The sequence below is a fragment of the Haliotis cracherodii genome, unplaced genomic scaffold (assembly GCF_022045235.1).
Source record: "Haliotis cracherodii isolate W230 unplaced genomic scaffold, xgHalCrac1.p SCAF_9, whole genome shotgun sequence".
Taxonomy (NCBI): Eukaryota; Metazoa; Mollusca; class Gastropoda; order Lepetellida; family Haliotidae; genus Haliotis; species Haliotis cracherodii.
The window spans coordinates 10,576,002-10,582,719 of record NW_027266343.1 but is presented as its reverse complement, the minus strand read 5'-3'; positions in this window follow the sequence as shown (position 1 = coordinate 10,582,719).

The window sequence follows — 6,718 nt, the reverse complement described above, 5'->3', positions numbered from 1 at the left end:
ATGTCAATCACTGGAATGTCTGGTCCAGACTCGATTATTTACAGACTGCCGTATTATAGCTGGAATATGGCTGAGTGCGGCGTTTAACAACAAACAAACGAACAAACGAAGCGTTTGGCATCTGTTTACGTCATGTGTTGACAAGGTAATGTTCACGGATTTTATTGTGCACGAATAAATGCAAGATTTCAAATATTTTCCAATCTCCACAAGTGATTACTGTTCGGTTAGTCAATGCACAACACTGACACTTGTCCGGTTTGGGTGCAAGTATCTGTGGTAAATGTAAATTTCTATTCAATTCGGATCGTCTCCGTGGTCTAATGGTTGGGCGTCCGCGCGGAGAGCGGAAGATCCTTGGTTCGATCCCTGACCGCGTCATACCTAAAGATGTTAAAAGATGATACTTGTTGTTACCCTGTCTGGCGCTCGGCATTAAAACAAGGACTGGTGCGCTCGGAGTCAGTATACTTTGTCTGAGTGGGGTATTCATGTTAAACTGCGGCATGGTATCTCAGTGAGCTAGCACTATAAATCGGCATTACTCGGGACTAGTACAAACAGCCACACAAACACACACACGCACGTGCATGCACTATGACTTTATAAGTGCAATAATCTTGGACGCGACTTTAAAACCCATTTCACCTCACTTCTATTCAATTCGGGGGAGAACAAGTCAACGCATTGAAAACAGCAATTCCCTCTCTTCCTTTCGTTGCCTCGATAGTCGTATGGTTATGGAAGATGTGTCTCATTTTACGCCAGTAAGTGGTCACACATATTGTGGACGCTAATAAGGACTAATCTATGTTAAAATTCGTATGTAGATAGGTGTAATTCCACATACTAGAAGAGAAGGACCATTTCTTTTCAAATCACTAACGGAGGTTTTGATTAGCCAGGTGGTTAAAGCATTTTCTCGTTACGCCGAAGACCCGGGTTCGATTCCCAAGAGGGTACAATGTGTGAAGCCCATTTCTGGTGTCTCCACTATGATACTGCTGGAATACTGCTAAATGTGACGTTAAACCATAGTCGCTCACTCAATCAAACAACGAACAACAGATATGAATAAACGTTATAAACATCGCATTTACCAATTATGACACATACCTAACATAAGGACAGTGACATATTATAACATTAAATTCATTTAAATACAGGGGCGGTCGGGTAGCCTAGTGGTTAAAGCGTTCGCTAGTCACGCCGAAGACCCGGGTTCGATTCCCGACATGGGTACAACGCGTGAAGCCCATTTCTGGTGTCCCCCGCCGTGATATTGCTGGAATATTGCTAAAAGCGGCGTAAAACCATACTCACTCACACACTCATTTAAATACCACATTTTACCAAAGTAACCCCACACGAAGGTGTTTACATTTCTCTCAGTGTAGTTTACTATTTATTCATTTTTTTCAGCGATCCACTCATATAATTCCGATAATCCATTCATATAATATTCACGGCTTTCTTGCCTTTTCAGCCCAATGGTATCTGTTTCGGTCGATATTCTGACTGCAACATGTTCTGCCTTTTAGAATGTACAGACCTACTCTCTCAATAACATTTACGGTACGGGCCTCGAGATACGCCTTTGCCGACACTGATATTTCTTTTTAAGTGAAGTAAGCGACGGGAATAAAACAATGGCTATCCTCATAAATATAATTATACCATTTGTGACTACAAGATCCATTTTTTCGCTTCCAACCACACGCAATAGAGAGTTGAGCCAGTTCTCTCACACTGATCCCCACTGCGTCTGGCTGACTTCTGAAGGTGAAGGGGTTTCGAGATGGAACCAAGAATGAGTGAGTGAGGGTGGTCGCTGTTTTTAAATATATTCCAGCAAGATGACGGCGGCAAATGGGGCTACCGATAGGGAACCAAGAATGAATGAGTGAGGGTGGTCGCTGTTTTTAAATATATTCCAGCAAGATGACGGCGGCAATTGGGGCTACCGATAGGGAACCAAGAATGAGTGAGTGAGGGTGGTCGCTGTTTTTAAATATATTCCAGCAAGATGACGGCGGCAATTGGGGCTACCGATAGGGAACCAAGAATGAGTGAGTGAGGGTGGTCGCTGTTTTTAAATATATTCCAGCAAGATGACGGCGGCAATTGGGGCTACCGATAGGGAACCAAGAATGAGAGAGTGGGGATGGTCGCTGTTTTTAAATATGTTCCAGCAAGATGACGGCGGCAATTGGGGTTACCGATAGGGAACCAAGAATGAGTGAGTGAGGGTGGTCGCTGTTTTTAAATATATTCCAGCAAGATGACGGCGGCAAATGGGGCTACCGATAGGGAACCAAGAATGAGTGAGTGAGGGTGGTCGCTGTTTTTAAATATATTCCAGCAAGATGACGGCGGCAATTGGGGCTACCGATAGGGAACCAAGAATGAGTGAGTGAGGGTGGTCGCTGTTTTTAAATATGTTCCAGCAAGATGACGGCGGCAATTGGGGTTACCGATAGGGAACCAAGAATGAGTGAGTGAGGGTGGTCGCTGTTTTTAAATATATTCCAGCAAGATGACGGCGGCAAATGGGGCTACCGATAGGGAACCAAGAATGAGAGAGTGGGGATGGTCGCTGTTTTTAAATATATTCCAGCAAGATGACGGCGGCAATTGGGGTTACCGATAGGGAACCAAGAATGAGTGAGTGAGGGTGGTCGCTGTTTTTAAATATATTCCAGCAAGATGACGGCGGCAATTGGGGTTACCGATAGGGAACCAAGAATGAGTGAGTGAGGGTGGTCGCTGTTTTTAAATATATTTCAGCAAGATGACGGCGGCAATTGGGTCTACCGATAGGGAACCAAGAATGAGTGAGTGAGGGTGGTCGCTGTTTTTAAATATATTCCAGCAAGATGACGGCGGCAATTGGGGCTACCGATAGGGAACCAAAAATGAGTGAGGGAGGGTGGTCGCTGTTTTTAAATATATTCCAGCAAGATGACGGCGGCAAATGGGGCTACCGATAGGGAACCAAGAATGAGTGAGTGAGGGTGGTCGCTGTTTTTAAATATATTCCAGCAAGATGACGGCGGCAATTGGGGCTACCGATAGGGAACCAAGAATGAGTGAATGAGGGTGGTCGCTGTTTTTAACAATATTCCAGCAAGATCACGGCGGCATTTTGGGCAACCGGTAGGGCAGGACATGCTTACCCTTTTCGCGAAAGCCTAATCTCATTACCGATTTTCAGTAATTTCCACAGCTATTTACCCTTTACGACAAGTGGAATCTGTTTCGGCAGAAAACCTAGGCTGGTTATTCTCTTGCACAGACAATTCATATTCACATGTTGTATCCATCTGGGTAACAGAACTACTTCGGCGTAACAAGCCAATATTTAGTCACTCGCACAGCAAAAAAAGTTTCGGTTTCCGTTATCCGGAAACCTTCCGGATACCTTCCACTTTGGATCCGGGCCGGATACCTTCCGGAAACCTTATAAATAGTGTCAACATTTGGGTGTGCATTTTGTTCACTTAAATTTACCAAGAAATTTAAAGGTTGCTGAAGGTTTCCGGAAGGTATCCGGATGCAAATTTTCATCATGTCTTGTTTCTGGGAAATAATGTTAGCCTGTGCATATCAGATAGCTGTTGTAATATTCTGTGTTATTTTAGTTGTAAATATCCTCCTAAAACTGAGATCTATGGGCATGCATTTTTGGAGAAGATAAGTGTTCTTTTCAGGTGTTAAGCGTATTTAATGAACAAACATCAGTTTTCCTATAATTATATCCTTAAATTGCACGTTCAGACAGAAAAAGTCATCGACAATGTGCTCACTTGGGCCTTTGGTCCTAGTGAGATAATAATAAGATTATTTGTTAAGGTACATGTACTTGTTACATGTATATCCAGACATACCAACTTCATTTAAGTGTGCCCCACCCTAGTTTTATTGTATTACAGTGACCTCATCCTTATTTACTGTGAATGCTTTTACCAAAAGAGATTGAGAGTTAATTTGACTCTGTGAGTTGTAACCACTGCTCATATATATGTATTCGAATAATATAACAACTACATTCTTAATACTTCACAACTATCTCCAGAAATAGGCATTTTAGTTTTAATGACAGAAATACTTTATGAATGACCTTCACTATAGCCTTGACCTTACACTTCAATCCTTCATGAGTTATCACTTTTGAGTGTTTAACCTTGAGAGTGAATTGGACCTTCAATATCAGTGATAAATATTTCAAAAACATTTAAAGGAGCTATCCAGCACATAAACCATATATGATGTCCTTTGGGGGAATTCAATGTAACATTGACAAAAATATGAAAATAATATAATCACTACATGTATAACAATTACTAAGACTTCTGCAGAAAAGGGCAATTTAGAGAAAAATGTAGCATATGTAGGTCACGCACGACCCCTGCCCAAAGGAAGAGTTTGGCCACAAACAATCTTTTTGTCTGGCTGTGACTTTGACCTTTGACATAAGAGACCAATGTGTCATCAGACTTTCTCAGAGCTAAGGAAACATGTGTTATTTATTCCTGAGATGCCCAAGCAATGCATGGTTTCATAAGATAAGTGTGGCTTTAAACTGAGGCAAACTCATGAAACATCCCCATTTACACAGCCGTCTAATCAAGCATAAACAACAATCAAATTATCAATTTTTTTATTCATATGCCTACAGTATATCACACATTGAACAGTGTTCACATGATGGTTCCTATTCTTCAATACTTATAACAGAGTGTGACAACTGTTCGCTTGACAGAACCTACGCATCACGTTCACCAGTTCAGAGAACTTACTTTCCCTCAAACACCCTTTTCCTTCTATATTGCCATGGAAGAAAAGGAACCAGGATGAGGGGATACCAGTTGGACTCTATCCCTGCTGCATTGTGTTAGTAGAATTGTGAACTTTCCATTTGGTGTTTTGGTCCACGTTTAAAGACAATAGGTCCCATTTATCATTCCTTTCAAGTGTTTACCACATGACTCAAGACAATAATTTCTTGAATGTCCTGGAAGGGTCCCACTTCAGCTTGGCATTAGTTGGTTGGTCTTCTCACATTGGCGAGACCAGCCTTTGTGAGTGTGTCCCAGTACCATTTGACATACAACTTCTCGGTCGGCATCCATTGATATAACAGGACCCTCGTCATCACCTGTCTGCAAATCACCTCTGATATCTGAAGGGGTGCACTCTCTGTTAAGGACTCCCTTGTCTGGTCCTTCCAGACTGTCAACTTGGAGTACTCATACAGGGATCTCAAGCAGGACTTCAGTTTCTACAGAATTATGTATCAAGATTTTAGCAACCAAAAAGAATTGTTGCCACATGTACTTACAGATAGAATGCAGCAAAATCACTTAAGTTATCATATATCACGGCCTGTTAGCTTGATTGAAAGAAAGCCCTAAGTGATGCAGGTCTTCGATGAATTCCACGAGCATGCGTATAACGCTGACAAACCTAGCAACATAATCGGGGCGAACCAGGATTTGAACCCATGACCATAGGTTTCTGCCAAGCCCAAGAGATGCAACTCTGCACAGCAAATTTACAGGCATTGGCGATTTAGCTGTAACATTTGTTATGAGTATCCCCCCATTAAAGTTTACAAGTGAGGTATAAGTTCGCAAAATGTTCACAGCAAGTTGTTCAAACTACATACCAGAAGAGAAATAGAGAATGCTCAATATTATTCCCACGGGCAAAACAATTCTACACAAACGTTAACTTAACAGAACTGTAACCAATTTTCATTGATTTTAATTAAACTGTTTCTTGTGGTAAATTCTCCACAATACTGTTTATGAGAGATGATATAAAGTGAAGGGGTATGTTTTGTTTGTTTGTTTGTTTGTTTGATTGTTGATAAATGCCGCACTCAATCGCAATCTGGACGCAATCTGGACTCAATCGACGAGCAAGGGCTTGTTTAATGTCTCCAAACTATGCCCGTACATCACGTCAGCGTCCCGACCCACAGGGCACCGTCCAGACAACACAGGGCATTTTTACGATTTTGATCCGATACAGCAGAATCTGTCACGACATAGTCACGACATTGACACGATTGTAATCCGGCTGAGTTTCCCGAGTGTTTGGCTGCGTTCACATAGTGCTGATTATGACTCCCGTTTGAAATCAGACAGCGCTAGGACACGAACAGTGAAAATGTCGGATTACTATCTTCAATGATCTGGAATGTCCTATCATTGTCTGAACGCAGTCGTATACCTTATTAACAGAGTCCTACGGATCGGGAAATGCCCAGAGAGGTCGGCCAAGCACTCCCGACAGAATAGTGCGTTCCGTAAGGGCTCGGTCACACATTCAGAATTTTTACTGCCGTCCTTGATAGGACCATTCCCGATTAAAATTACCGATCTGCAGGACTCTGTTACGAACGTATACGAAGGTATGTTAGTTTTGAAACATGCCGAATTGAGTATGCATGTAGAGCACGACTCAGTAAGTCTTTTCAATACTCATGATTATGCATGATCTAAAAATAGGGTGGCAGTAATAATGGTGATCTGAACAGAGGTCGACATTCAGTTCCAGCAAAAGGACAAATATCTTATGGGACAGGACCACTGTCTGTTTTAAATAAGCTGAATTGTATGTATACATGGTCACACGACTCGTGACTTAGCATATTGAAAGAAGCACAGATATAGGGACGATACAAACATGTTTGTAGGTCACTTTCCAGTGA